The sequence below is a fragment of the Panicum virgatum genome, chromosome 5K (assembly GCF_016808335.1).
Source record: "Panicum virgatum strain AP13 chromosome 5K, P.virgatum_v5, whole genome shotgun sequence".
Lineage (NCBI taxonomy): Eukaryota > Viridiplantae > Streptophyta > Magnoliopsida > Poales > Poaceae > Panicum > Panicum virgatum.
In genome coordinates this window covers 9,293,947-9,308,909 of record NC_053140.1, presented here as the reverse complement: position 1 = coordinate 9,308,909, position 14,963 = coordinate 9,293,947, and the positions used below count along the sequence as shown (strand labels likewise).

At 47.0% G+C, this 14,963-nt stretch overlaps 1 long non-coding RNA gene across 1 annotated transcript; it reads left to right on the top strand.

The window, feature by feature from the left end:
• The first annotated feature begins 4,010 nt into the window (after positions 1-4,010).
• LOC120706152 lies at positions 4,011-5,416 on the top strand. Its single transcript, XR_005688211.1, has 2 exons — positions 4,011-4,810; positions 5,117-5,416. It is a non-coding gene; the product is annotated as an uncharacterized LOC120706152 (long non-coding RNA).
• Positions 5,417-14,963: the final 9,547 nt, after the last annotated feature.

Below are 14,963 nucleotides of genomic sequence, written 5' to 3'. Positions count from 1 at the left end.
GTGCAGTGCTGTCGGGTGCGTCGTGCTTGTGAGTTGTGTCCGGGTGCGGCCACCTGCATATGCGGAGCTTCATTGGGGCCAAGGGGGCCATGGCCAATGAAAATCCCCACTGCATGAATAGTAAAATGGCTATTGTTCATTAATTTTTAAAGTACATTGTCATGGATGGCCCCCCTAGTTACCTAGTTAGCTCCTCAAGCTCCGCCACTGGCCACCTGTCCGGTGCCCAGCCTGCTAATGGCACCGCGGGCCAGTGGATCGACCAATCGAGCAGAGCATGATGATGGGTCGCTCAGGGCAGTCCCAAACCAAATTCTTCTATGGAGTTTAAATATATTTATAGTCTTCTATTTATAGTTTTTTTTTGAAGTGGCACTCTAATTATTGAAGAGAGAAGGAAAAAACAAGACTTGATTTCTAGATAAGACCTCAAATCTACACGTCCTTCAATGCTCAAGAAGCCAAAGAGATTCGTGTTATGGAGGGAGCGTGGAGTCCATGGATCTTATGATGGAAGAAAAATAATAAATAATTTTATGTATAGAAACTATTATTACACACTTTGTATTGGGAAGTATAGTTTCTTGTGATGGAGTCTTTGAGGCTTAAGATTCTACAAGTGAAGTCTGCATTGGGACAGCCCTGGTGAATGGCTGCCACGGCACGGGTAGAACGATAATGATCACGATGATTTTGGTTGTAATTTTGGGTTTTCTCATACCAGCGGTCATTTTTGTTTTCAGCTGTGTTTCATGGACACAGCCTATAGTTAAAGAGAGGGAGAACTTACACTTTCGGCCCAGGGACTTTACCCAATGTCAGTTTTGTATGGGCCATGCAATGCCAGCCCCGGCGGACAGGTAGTATTATGACAAATCCGAATTCCACTGCTGCGGGCCAATAGCTAACGAAACGGGCTAAGAACTTCTGGCCCAGTTGTGCCATTATTGGGCCACGAATTCTTAGGACAGGATTTTCGGCCGACTGTACTCTCCAAAGTCACTCCCACAGATGTTCTCCCATGAAATTCTCAAAAAGAAAAAAAGATGTTCTCCCATGACCCATCCATCAGCAATCCACATCCTTGGCCGCTCGATTGATTGGTACGTGAAAGCGGTGGCGCAGTAAAATATCAACGATTTTCTCGGGCGACTAGTTCATTGTCACACGCACGCACCAATGTCAGTCAACTCGCCAAGCCAATCAACGGCGCTAGTGTCTGGGTGCACGGCTGTCACAACGATAGGGCTCGCAGTAAAAATCCACCAGCCGCTGTCCGGGCTCCATGGTAGACCCGAGCTCCCCAGTCACCGCAAAGGGCCAAAGCACCCCGGTAGTTTTACCAGCACGCAGCGGCGCGTTCCACCGCCCGTCGGTGCCGGAAGTCGAGCAGGAAAGACTGTTTGGTTTGAGAGACTTTTGTATAAATTCCTAAAATTTGAGCGGCTAAACAGCTAAACAGAGAGATTTTTTGGGACTAAAAGTTTGTTGGGAGCTAAAACTTGAAAATTTCATCAAGAGATGTTTTTTGGGACTTATTCCGCCCTACCCTGGTTCACGCATGATTCCCAACACCCCCGTGACCCTCCCCTGCATTCCGCTCCCCGTGACCCCCCTCCTGCTCCTCTCTCCCGGTCCGCACCGCCGGCCGCGCCGCTCACACAAGGGCCGCCGCCGGCGCCCACACTCCACTCGCTCGTGCCCGCGCGCGCCCGCAGATCCACGTAGGTCCGGCGGCGGCGGTGGCGCTCCAAGCTCGGGCCCGCGGCCATGGCGCCCGTGCGCGCCCCGCGGAGCTCCTTTCCCCTCCATCGCCAGCGGCGGCTCTCCGAGCTCGGCCTGCTCCCTCCCCCTCCCTCGTTCCGGCGCTGCTCCGGGCGGCCTCGAGTTGATCTGTAGCGGCAGAGCTCGACCGGCCTCCTTCTCGAGCTCGGAGGCCATGGCGGCGGCGGCGGCCATGGCGGGCCTCGAGCTCGGGCCGTGGAGGGAGGCGCGCCAGCTCGAGGCTACAGCCCCGAGCCGAGGCGAGCCGTGCTGTCACCGCAATGGCCTCGAAGATCCACAGTTGCCACCATGGCCGAGAGGATCCGCGCGTGGCCTCCCTCCGCTCGCCTGCCCACACGCCCAGGCTCCCCGCGTCGCCCGCGCCCGCCCATTCTCCCTTGCGCCCTTCGCCTCGCGCTTCCGGCTGAGAGCGGTTGTGCCCTACGCCTCGAAGCTCCCTCCGCCGCTCCGCCGCCGGTGAGGCCGCGCCCTCCGCCGTGGCCTGCGCCATGGTGACGTTGACGCGGCCGCCCATAGCGCCGCCTCTTCGAGCGCTGTGTCGTTGCCCTTGAATGCAGGGGTATTTGAGTCCTTTCACCACTTCTCTAGTCCCTTTAGCACTTCAAATTAAACTGTAAGGAAAATTTTGTTTTAATTGAGAAACTAAAATTAGTCTGGAAATTTTTAGGAACCAAACAAGGTCTAAAAGATTAGGCAGGGAGATGTGGCGCGGAGAGGGACGTGCACCAGCATGTTGTGGAGCTGGCCCCCGGCCCGGCCGGACACGACAGCGGATAAAGCAGAGCCCTGATGGGCACGGGTTACGGGCACGCCACGCCGGAGCATCACATCACCGCGTCTGTATCCATCCGGATTAGCCCGTGCCCCCCGTGGTGCAAGGCGGTGATTAACGACCGCTAATCTTGGGAGATCAAGGACATATAATTAGCCCCACCGCTTTGACCCGTCGTCAGTGAGGTTTGTTTAACACGCTGCTGCCCAATGAGCATTTAGCAGCAGGACCGTGCAACGTGCGTGCATGCTGCTGAGCTCCTGTGCGCTCTACACTTCAGCACTTGTTGGTGTACAGCAGTGGCAGCGGCTCTCGGTGGGCGGGTTGGTGACCGTGCGAACAGTGAACCAGTAGTGTACTGTACTAGTGTGTGCATACCTAGAAGTGGGCCGTGGTGGCTTTTCTCCGGCTAGCTCCCTTCTCTCGGGGGGCCAAACCCTCGAGCTGGACAGTGCTCGGCGTCGCCGCCGGCACTGTTCACATTGACCCCGCGATCGATCCATCGCTGTGCTCACTGACGGGCTGGGCTCACTGTGCATGCATGGGGCCATGGGCTCGCCCACTGCGCGGCGGCACGGCGCTAGGGCATGGCAGCAGTAACCGTAGAGCAGCAGGGCAGGCAGACGGGTGGGCGGGTCACGTCGCTCTCGAGAACGCCGAGGCGGGCTGGGCCGCGGGTGGGCCAGAGGACACCCAATAGGATCGCACTCGCCGAGGCCGGGCCCGCCATTGACCGGTCAACATCCGGGCGGGGGCTCGGGCCCGGCTCGGCTCGTGCGCGTATTCATCGCGACTGACGCGCCTGCTCCCCCCTCTCGCCTCGGGAGAGAGCGACGTCTCAGCTCAGGCCGGCTCGCCCACCCCCGCGCCTCGATATATGCGTCACCGTGGCCCTGTTTGATTTTCTTAAAGATGAAACTGTTAATAATTTTGACTTTTAATTAGGAGCGTCAAATGAAAATACTAATTTACTAAACCAACTTTAAAACATTAATTTTAGAAATTATAATAAATTTAATGAGATTTTTGATCACATAATTAGAGAATTGTTACTGTAGCATTTATGTAGCCAATTATCGATTATATTCATAAAAATGTTATACAAATATATTTCATTTATTAATTCATGCCTGCATAATTCTTCTATAAATTCCTCCAAGAGGAACAACTTACGGCCACGCTGACGTGGAGGGAAGGAAATCTACCGTCCATCCATCGGCATCGCTTGGACGCTTCCTCCAGACGGTTCCACTCCCTCTCCATGGGAACCCGTTTATTTACTTTGGAAAATGACAGTATAATAAAGGTAAAAAATTACAAAAGGAAACTGACCTGCCAATGAAACGGTAAATTAAAAATGGAAGGAAATAATGGCAGGCAGTGAAAAAAAAAACTTCCAAACAAACGCCTCTGATGCCCTTCACCCTTTCTATAAAAGCAGCTCTTCCTCTCCGTCCCGTCTGTATCCATGAACAGCAGGAGAGAACAGCATAGTCCGGCCGCATCTACTCCCGGATTCCCCTTCTTATGGCTCTCCTCCTCTCCGCAGTCTCTGAAGTTCCCTCCTTTCATGTTTTGCGCTTCTTCTTCTCTTCGAGCTTCTGCATCAGTTAATTTATGGTGTTCTGCTTCCTGCAGATCTCCTGCGTTTCTTTTTTTCTTTCTGCATGTTTGATCTTTGTCTTTGGTCTGTCGGATGGTTGGATCCGAAGCGGAGCTCCTATCTTTCCAATGAAGGGTCGTTTTGATCGGGTGGTACAGCTGCTCGTTCATGGTTACCACTGACCTATCTCATCACATGGAGGTTTATCCGAGTGTTGGGGAGAGGGAGATGTGCTCAAATCAGTAGCCTGGTATTGAGATTGAGATAGGCTTGTGGCTTGCATGACTGAGGAACTGCACCATCCCATTGCTGGCCGCTCTTTGGATTGAAGGGAGCTCTGCGTCTCGATCCCACAAGGCCCCCCGCTGCTTCAGTTTGTGCGCCCTTAGTTGTCGCCACTTGGGATTGCTCGCTTAATCAGCGCTATTATTTGTTACTGCTCGAATTACTTTTTGATCCTTTTAGTCCATGCGTAGATCTGGGTTTAGTTTGTCATTTAAACATGTTCTGTTGTTCAGTTTCTTTATCGTCTACTACTGAAGCTTGCTTGGCCAAATCACCATCACTTGTTTGTTATCTTTCCGCCTGAATCAAGCAGCTCCCATGGACTTATCCGTGCTGCTGGATGCTTCCAAGTGCCAAGTAAGCAGGTATTTTGACGTCCCTTTCCTACTGCTATTCCCTTTGGCTTCCCTGTATAGTTGCTGATTGGGCTAGGCCTATTCCTTCTTGTCGTGCTCGCTCATCTCTCCAGACAGATTCACATCCTCTCCAGAGAGATTCTCTGGAGAGGATCCTCTCCAGAGAGATTCTCTGGAGAGGATGTGAATCTGTCTGGAGAGATGAGCGAGCTCGATCGGATCGGAGCATAAATAGAGAGCATGCATGTGGTGCCCTCGATAACCTCTCGTATTTTTATTTTTATTTTGCCTTGTCGATGTCGATGAGGTTTGCAGCTCAAATGCTCAATCTAGGCCAATCCTCTGCTGGGCTGTTGGCGCTGAACTGGTAGCTGCTAATGGAGCCCGAAGCCATGTACACAACTTTCCTTGTTCCATTTTTGTACGTGGTTTGTGCATGATGTGGGTGCACAACTATTCGGTCTAACAGAATTAATCATAGGCCGTATGGTTTTTCTTTTTTATTTGCATGATGTATTCTATGTGCAAAGAAAAAGGTATTATCACTGGTATTTGCATAATGTGTCGCCTTGTACCTGGGACGGGGGCAGAATGGAAAGAACGTGCCGCCTTGTACCTCGTTTGACGTCGTGATTCCCGGTTCTCGCAATCCATTTCAAACTGTGAATTTTAACTGTTCAATTAAAAAAACTGTGAACTTCGAACACGCTTGCATTTCTTCCTTACGTCGAGCAAGGTAGGCTCAGGAGCACACGGGGCGGTGCCGGGTGCAGGTGCGCGTGCACGGCGGCTCTCCCCACCGCGCACCAACCTGCGCTCCCGCCGCCCGTTGCCCTCCCTTCCGTGGGATCCATCGCCGGCGCTCGCTGACGGCGCTCAAGCGTGCACGTTCCCGGGCCGTCGGGAGCGAGGACAGGCCTGGCATGGGCTGCGTCGCCGTAGGCAGAAGACCCAGGCCCAGCGCACACGATGCGTAGGAGTAGAGCAGGAGGTCAGAAGACCCGGGTCTACAGTACTCTGAGCTCTCCGGCTGCGGCCCCAGCCCCGCGCGTTGGAGAAGAGCAGGAGGACAGACAGCGGGCTGGCGCGGAGCGGCGAGTCCCGTCGCTGTCGACCCGGCGGGGCGACGTGGGCGCGCGGCCTCCGAGGCGCGGGGCGGCCAGCACAGCAGGCACCCAATCAGATCGCACTTGCCGCGGCGGGGCCCAGCCCAGACCGGTCAAGATCCGGGTGGGTCCCGGCTCAGATCCCTCCCTCGGGAGAGAGCGACGTCTCACGTCTGGCGCGCCCTGCTCCTCCGCCTCGAGATACGCGTCACCGCGCCCTGGTGGCGCCACGGCCCGCCCAGAGCGGCAGCGGCAGAGGCCCCCGCCGCCTCGTGCTCGGCGCTGCCCCTCGCTGCGCTTCTGCCGCTCGCACCGCACCGCGTGCGTCTTGGCAGTTGGCAAGCGCCTGCATTTCGCGTGCACCGATGCGTTTGGCCAACCGGTCCGGTTTGGTTGCACATTAAATATAGATTAATTATAAAAATAATTACAGAACTCGTCAGTAAATTGCGAGACAAATCTAATGAGACTAATTAATTCATCATTAAATGTTGTTTACTGTAATATTACTGTAGCAATTTAGCATCTAATTACAGCCTGATTAGGTTCATTAGATTCGCCTCGCCATTTACAGACAGCAGTCGCAATGCGTTTTTTATTTCGTCTAAGTTTAAATCTCGCCGGAATTTTTTTTTGAAATTTTAGTTTTCGCAACCAAACACGGCGCAACTTGGGCGACTGCCACCGCCGTGCCAACCGGTGGCGCTGCGCGTGCTTCTGCTGCTGCGGCGACTGCGAGCCTGTCCGCGCGGACTTGAGCTCCACCAAAAGCCGCACAAGAATCCACTCTTTGCAATTCCTTTACCTTTGGCTGGATCAGATTTACCAAAGGTAGGCGCAGAAGCACACTGCGGTGCCGGTTTACGGTTAACAAAACGTAAAGATAAATAACTACGTCTACATTTTTACGGTTAGTTTCATTATATTCACAATGAAATGTGCCTTGCATTTACTTGGTTACATACATGGAGTAGACGACTATATATTCATCTAACAGTTTGAACGAAGTTAACCGAGCTTAACACTGGATAAAGCTAAAATAAACCATAATTTGGAACTCCACAGTGAAACTTTCAAACAATTTCGATATGGTACTCCTTTGTCCTTTGAAATATGAGTTGTACGAATCGTTAGCACGGTACATGCAATATGAGTTGAAATATGAGTGATACGATGTAATAATATCCAAATTAATTGAACTATGTATTGGATCTATATTTTGTAAGAAATCCAAAAAAAAGTACAATTAGTTTTTTTTTGCGATTACAATTAGTTTTATGAACTCAATTGAGAACCTCCTGCCTACAAGAACGCTAACAGGTGCATCAAGTTTTTCCTACCATTGATTGATAACTATTAAAATTCTGCAGAATTAGCAAATTTGGTTTGTCATTGTCCACTTTAGCTGCAGGACAATTGCTTTGGACTTCTCTTTCACATAAACTTTATGGGTCCAAAGTTTGGACCTGGGAATGTTTTAGCATGTTTCCTCCCAAGCATAGTTTGGACCTGTGAAAGTTTTAGCAGGTTTCCTCCCAAGCATATGCTACGTGATTTATCGAGACCAATCCTGACTGTCTAAAGCTCTAAACTGTGAAAGTGTGCCATTCTTACCATGTTTTGTGTGTTTGAAGGATGTCTTAACTTTTGCAGGCAGGTTGTTAGGTAAGGAACTAAGGAACGACTAACCAAGATGCTCTTGCCGATAGCCACAACTTCTTTGCCTTCTTCTGCTAACCAGTTTTGCCATGCGGGTGCCCATGTTCTTTACGGAAAGGGAGCAGCTATCCACGACCAGGGTTAACAATTTCGGCGAAATTTCGGAAAAATTTTCGTTTCCGCTAGTTACCGGGATCCGAAATTTCGGTATTTTTCGGTATATTTCGTTTTCAAATTCAAAATTCAACAAATTTCGACCGAAATTCAACGAAATTCGCCGAAATTTACCGAAATTTCGGAACGGAATTCCGTTTCCGCTAAACACCGGGATTTGACCGGAAAACGAAATGGTTAACCCTGTCCACGACTGGCTGCACTAGTGACTAGGATGGCAAAATTTTCCGTTCGCTTCACCTGGATAACTTCTATCGCTTTTTGAGACGATGGCGACGCAACAAAATATTGACGCAGGATTAAATTTTTATCCTTTGTCAAAATTTTATCGACAGATGTCTAAAGATTAGGCTAGTCTCGAGAGTTTTATTGAGGATTTCATGACATTAAATACCATCATTTTTTCTGACATGACAAAGAGAAAGAAGGCTAGAGTTCAAGAGATGTGACGAGAGTTTGATCACCATGAAACTCATCTGGCATAGTTATCTAGTTTTCAGTCTAGGTAATTGTGTCCATAAAACTCGCACTGAGACTGACCTTAATATACTTCTATTTTGTTTTGCAGAATAATATACTTCTTCGATCGCACATAACTACTCCCTCCGTCGCAAAAAGAATGCAACTCTCACTTCTCGAGAAGCCAAATTTTTTTTCAAGTTTGGCCAAATTAATAAAGAAAAATTACTAATATTTATATCTTCGAATAGATTCAGTATGAAAATATATTATATTATTAATCTAATGATATTTATTTTGTAACATAAATATTAATATTATTTTCTATAAATTTGACTAAATATAAATTTATTTCACTTTTCGGATGGAGATAATTGTATTTTGAGGGCACTATGCTCGATTTTTCAGGGCACTAATGCTCGATGAACAATCTGCATGACCATGTTACGACAAGAAACAAAAAAAAAAGAATAATACAGCAGCAAAAATCAACAAAATACTAAGAATATATACCCGTGAGCGATCGATTGATCTGGAGACGGGCAGATGTCTGAAAACGAGGTTGCATTCTTCTTTTATTTTTCGGAAAAGGACGTGAAGATGCAATGCCGATTGATGCTGCTGCTCCCTCACGATTACTACTTTACAGGCGTTAGATTCTGTGTGTGCCGCCGTTTTTTCGTTTTTTTGAAAAAGCATCACTTGTTGGCATCAGTGGATCCACACGATCCTCCTGACGAGACAGATGAAGCTACTAGGAGCTTTTTATCCTTGTCGTTTCTTTGCGCTTTCATTGGGGTTGCTTTTCCAGCCGGTCATATTTACCCCTTTTGTAGTCATGACCGTGTTAGATTTTCCACAAAGGATAACCGTGTTGCCCTTGATCTTTGCCAAAAAAATCCCATTTGGATCAGATATCAAATTTTAACCTTCCTATTTGGATTCAATTAGAAAGAATAAAAATAATTAATTGTACAAATAATGTTCAATTAGTGGTTAGAGCTCACTAGATCTGATCGGACCCTGACTAACTTAATAGCATTAGCTCTGATTAGTGCATATTTAACTAATTATATTTTTTTAGGTCCCTGGTTTAGCCCATCCAAAGCAGGGGCAAAGGTAAGCTTTGCATTATCCCGGCGAGAACATATCCAGTGTTACTGGTCATTTGGGTGTCACCGTATTACCAACTTTAATTATATTTAAGTTTGTGTATCAAAAATTCCAACAACAATACGAATGGATAGATCATGCAAGCATTTATCATCATGCAAAACTCGAGATGCAACTAAAATTTATGTAATGAGAAACCAAAAGAGAAATCAGCCTATGAATGGTAACGGGTTACATGCTCTATCCATTCATATTTTTGTTAGAATTTTTTATGCACAAATTTATGTGTAATTAAAGTTGGTAATAACACTTTAATGGTCGGTAACACTAGATATGTTCTCTTATCGCGACTAGTAAAGAACGGCATAATTCGTCGTAGTACAACTAAACAGCATCGATCCTCATCCAATCAACCAATGGATTAACACAAATGAACTACGGGCCCACCTGATAAGTCTATCCCTAGTTCCCTACCCTTCTCGAACGGCAATAATAACAGCGCACTGATCTTTACAAAGAAGATGAAAAGAAAAAAAATAGAAAAACAACAGAACATTGATTGGATGTATACATCGGTCAAGACGAACGGCATTTTTGCTGATGATCAGGTCGACTATCAAATCTCATACGTGCAATAAAGCAACCACGCGTGTTTAAAGAAAGAAAATCCCATCGTTTACAAAATAAAGTTGCAGTAGTATGTAATAGCCTCAATATGTAATAATAACCAAGAAAATGATAATAGCACTGGGAAAATTGGTTTGTGTGACGTTGAAAGATGACGACTTCCGTGAAATACTACTGAAAATGTTTGTTCCCGTAAAATACTACTTAAAGCTGAAAACGTTACCAGAAAATAGCATTCTATCGCGGTAAGAGGAACAACGTTAACTACCATCCAGTTTATCCCTTCTCCCGCTACTCACCATGCGCTTCGCTCCATTGCCGAGACGCGAGACCGCACCGTGTTGCTTAGCATCCACCAGCTCTGTCCTCCACCATGGCATCGTTGATCAGCTGAAGTCCGAGCTCCATGCACTGAGGATGCCAAGGCCGAGCGCGGGCATCGTTCTGGTCCTGCTCCCTACCGCCCTCACGCCATCTCTAATCAACTCAAGCAAGCAAGCCATCTCATTCAAGCATCCGTTGCAATCTCTCCATCGATTGGACCAGGAGGCGCTGATCTTGGTGCAGGAGCGGGCAGGAGCCTGGGGTTGGAGGGGGTGGCGAGAAGCCCTCGCCGGAGGAGCGCGACACTGCGCGGACGAGGAGTGGGGCGCATGCAGCAGGCCGGCGAGCGGCGGGGAGGGAGGCCGCGCCAGGAGGCGACGAGCGGGGCCGGGAGACCGCCACTCCCGCTGTAACGTTTCTAATTTTTTTTCGAAATGTTAAAGAATCAAAAAAATGTGACTTTCAAAAAGTTTTGTGACATTGTTGTAATTTTATCCACTTAAGTACGGATTCTACCTTTCTAAAATTCCTAGCAATTAAAATTTTGAATTAAATTTAGAAAATTATTTTGCTAGTGTAAAAATATTTGGATTTTAATTTGCTCTACCTTGTTTAAATTGATTTCAATTTGGATTTAATTTCTTGGTTGAACTGAGTGAAATTTAAATTGAAATGGGCCCTTCAATTTAAATTCAAACACTAACCATCTTGGGTGGGATTAATTTGAATTAAACCATTCAGATAAATCCAAACCTTAACCTATAACCCGATTGAGACCCGCGAACCCTAGGCCCTGACCCAAAATCTGGCCCAGCCCAACTTAGCCCTAACCCAAAAACCTAAGAGCCAATGAGGCTTGCTAACAGGCCAAAAACCCACCTAACCCCTCAGCCCAGCCTAAAACCTAACTATTGTATATGCTATTCTTGTTTAGTTGCAAAATTTCAAATTCCAAAACTATCACACTGAATAAAAATTTTACATGGAGTATTAAATATATACAAAATAAAAACTAATTGCATAGTTTGTTTGTAAATTACGAAATGAATCTAATGAGTCTAAGTAGACTAAGATTAGACACTAAAATACTACAGTAATCATGTGCTAATGATGAATTAATTAGTCTTAATAAATTTATCTCGTAATTTAGTGACGAATTCTATAATTAGTTTTTTGACTAGTCTATATTTAATATTTAAATTGTGAAAAATTTCTATTTTAAAAACTTTACATGTGCAACAGCAGGACACACCGGAAAAGAGACGCCACGAATTGAAGAGGATGACTGGTGTGGACCAATGGACGCGGGTCGACAGCACGCAGACGTCAGTGGAAATCTAACGTCCATCGGCGTCGCTTCCTCCAGACGATTCCACCTCTTCACATGAAACCCGCTATTTACTCTTGAAAATGACAGTAAAAGGAAACTGACATGGCAACCAAGCGGTAAAAAATGAAAGAAAGGAGGGATTGCAAATATAAATAACAGGCAATAAATACTTTCCCTACAAGCCTCCCCACGCCCCTTCTATAAAATCAGCCCTTCGGTCTCCCTCCCTTCCACCCATGAACAGCAAGAAAGAATAGTCTAGTCCGGCCTTCCCTCACAGATTCCCCCTTCTCATGGCTCTCCTCTCCGTCTTCTTTTGAGTTCTCCTTTTCAAGTTTTGCTTCTCTTTTTTTTTAATCTTGCTTCTCCATTAGTTTATGGTGTTCTTGCAGATCTCGGGCTTTTCTTGTGCTTGGTCTTTGGTCTGACGGATGGTTGGATTGGAAGCGGAGCTCCTATCATTCCAATGAAAGGCCCTTTCGCTGGGTTGGTACAGCTGCTCGTTCATGGTTCCCACTAGTCCTATCTCATCACCTGGAGGGTTTATCTGAAAGAGAGGGTGAGATGAGTCATGAGTGGCCTGGTGTTTGGCTTGAGATAGGCTTTGTGGCTTGCATGACCGAGGAGCTGCACCGTCCCCTTGCTGGCCGCTCTTTGGATTGAAGGGAGCTCTGCGTCTTGATCCCACAACGCCTCCTGCTTGCCTGTGTGTAGGTGATGAATAGAATTACAAGCTTAATCTGTGCTGTAACTGCTCGATCTATCTGTTTCACCATATAGTCAATCAAGTACGCTTGTAGATCTCGAACTAATAGGCCATGCAATTTTTTTCTCTTGTTAACCTGAACTTGTTTGTCCAAATCACCTTCGTTTGTTTATTCTGAATATATTCCTCTTGTCCTGAATCAAAGATTCACCCGCTCTCCGGGCTCATCTGTGCTGCTGGATGCTGGCAAGTAAGCACGGTACTTTAAGGTTGCTTTATTCCTTTGCTGGTGAGATGCTGTGTCACCCTTGTTTACTGTTATTCCCTTCGGCTTCTCCCGTGTGCATTTGTGGTGGGGCTCTTGGATCTCGCCCGCGACGTCGTCGTCTCCTCCCCATTCCACTTCCAGCCGCTGGTTGGCCGACCGTTTTCTCGCGCTCTCTTTCCACCTGGCAGATTTGCATCAGGTGCTCGGATTTCTGAGTTCGTGGATCCAACATGTGGTGCCCTCGACCACCTCGTTTTTGTGTTGCCTGTTGATGTCGCTGAGCTTCGCAGCTGAACAGGTATCTGCTGCTTAATCTGTGAAACAACCTATTGGGAAGCGTTTGACTCCTGTTAGGGGCCGCACCTTTGTTTATATGGGCAGGGAATAGCCCCTGCGTGGCTTACAAGATTACCGAGTCCTTATCTGATAGGGTCAAGCAACTACCTCTAGATACATACAACTCTCATCTTGTACAACAGATAGACTAACAAACCTAGCTCGACCCTATCACCAAGATACCCTATCACCAAGATATTCGGGATTACAATGAGGGTAACAAACTCTATCTTAACATTCCCCTTAATCAAAACTTATGTAAGTTTAGATTGCGACAAAAGTTCTTCAGCTTGAACACCGACTGTGCTTTAGGGAACCCGTCAGCAAGCTGATCATGTGTAGAAACAAATCTGATATGCAATAGCTTTCGAGCTACTCGCTCTCGAACAAAATGGTAGTCAACCTCAATATTTTCGTTCTTGCATGGAACACCGGATTTGCAGATAAATACGTTGCTCCCAAATTATCACACCAAAGTGTAGCTGATGGTGAGCTCGCTAACCTTAACTCCTTGAGTAACGTTTGTATCCAAATAACTTCAGCCGTTGCATCTGCCATGGCCTTATACTCAGCCTCAGTACTGGACCTTAGACCGTGCTTTGCTTCCTGGCACTCCACGATATCAAGTTGGAACCCAGAAAGACACAGAAGCCACTAGTGGATCGACAGCCCAATCGGCATCAGAAAATGCACTAATATTCATGGATGGTGACTTACAAATGATCAGACCATACCCCAAGGTTCCTTTGACATACCGCAAGATTCTTTTTACTGCTGTCCAGTGTTAGTTGGAGCATGAAGGAATTGGCATATCTTGTTTACTGGAAATGACAGATCTGGTCTTGTCAGCGTAAGATCTCCTACAATACTCCTGAAATTGGTGGAGTCTTGTGGAGCCAACTTTTCTCCCTCCTCGCTGGATAGCTTCTCTGATGTGGAAAGAGGAGTGGCGACAGGCTTGCAGCAAGACATGTTAGCTCTCTTAATAATATCAGCATCATATTTTTGTTGAGTCATGATAATACCATTCTGAATTTTTTTAACTTCTATACCAAGGAAGTAATTCAAATTACCAAGATCTTTCAAAGCAAAGTCTGTTCTCAAATCTGTGAGCACGGCTTCTACAGCTTTGGATGAGGAACTTGCCACAATGATGTCATCAACATAAACTAGCATGTAAATACTCACACCATTTTTATTGTAATAGAAAAGTGAAGTATCAGCCTTTGAAGAACAGAAACCAAGCTTCTGAAGCTTTGAACTAAGCCTGGAGTACCAAGCTCGAGGAGCCTGTTTTAATCCATACAATGCTTTATCCAATTTACAAACAAGAGGAGAGGTTGACTGTTGTTCATACCCAGGAGGTTGCTTCATGTATACTTCTTCCTCCAGAACACCATAAAGAAACACGTTCTGCACATCCAACTGTCGAAGACACCATCCCCTTGACACTGCAACTGACAAGATAGTTCTAATGGTAGCAGGTTTAACAACAGGACTAAAAGTATCTTCATAGTCAATGCCATAACTTTGTTTAAACCCCTTCGCAACTAGGCGAGCTTTATACCTGTCAATGTCCCCATTTGCTTTTCTCTTGATCTTGTAGACCCATTTACAATCAATCAAATTTTTACCTTTTCCTAATGGAACCAAGTGCCATGTCTTGTTGCCCATTAGAGCATTGTACTCCTCATCCATAGCATTTTTCCAATCCGAATTTGTGAAAGCCTCTGCAAGATTAGAAGGCTCTCCTAATTCTGTTAGACATCCATACCTGACTGTACCATCAGTGTAGGTTTTTGGTTTGCGAATGCCATGCTGGAGCCTGGTGACACGGCGCGGTGCTGCTTCAACTTGTGGTGTGGCCGCATCAGATCCAGGAGCCACAGAAGATCCCGGCGAATCTGTCGCCTGTACGTCGACGCGGTGGGATGGAAGAGATGCGATCGGGGACGCGGCGACCCCGGATTGGCCCGTCGGGTCCTGGGTTGCGCCTGCCAGCCCCGTGGCAGCCTCTGACGCGCCCTGTGTGCCGACCAAGTGCCGCCTGCACCCGACCA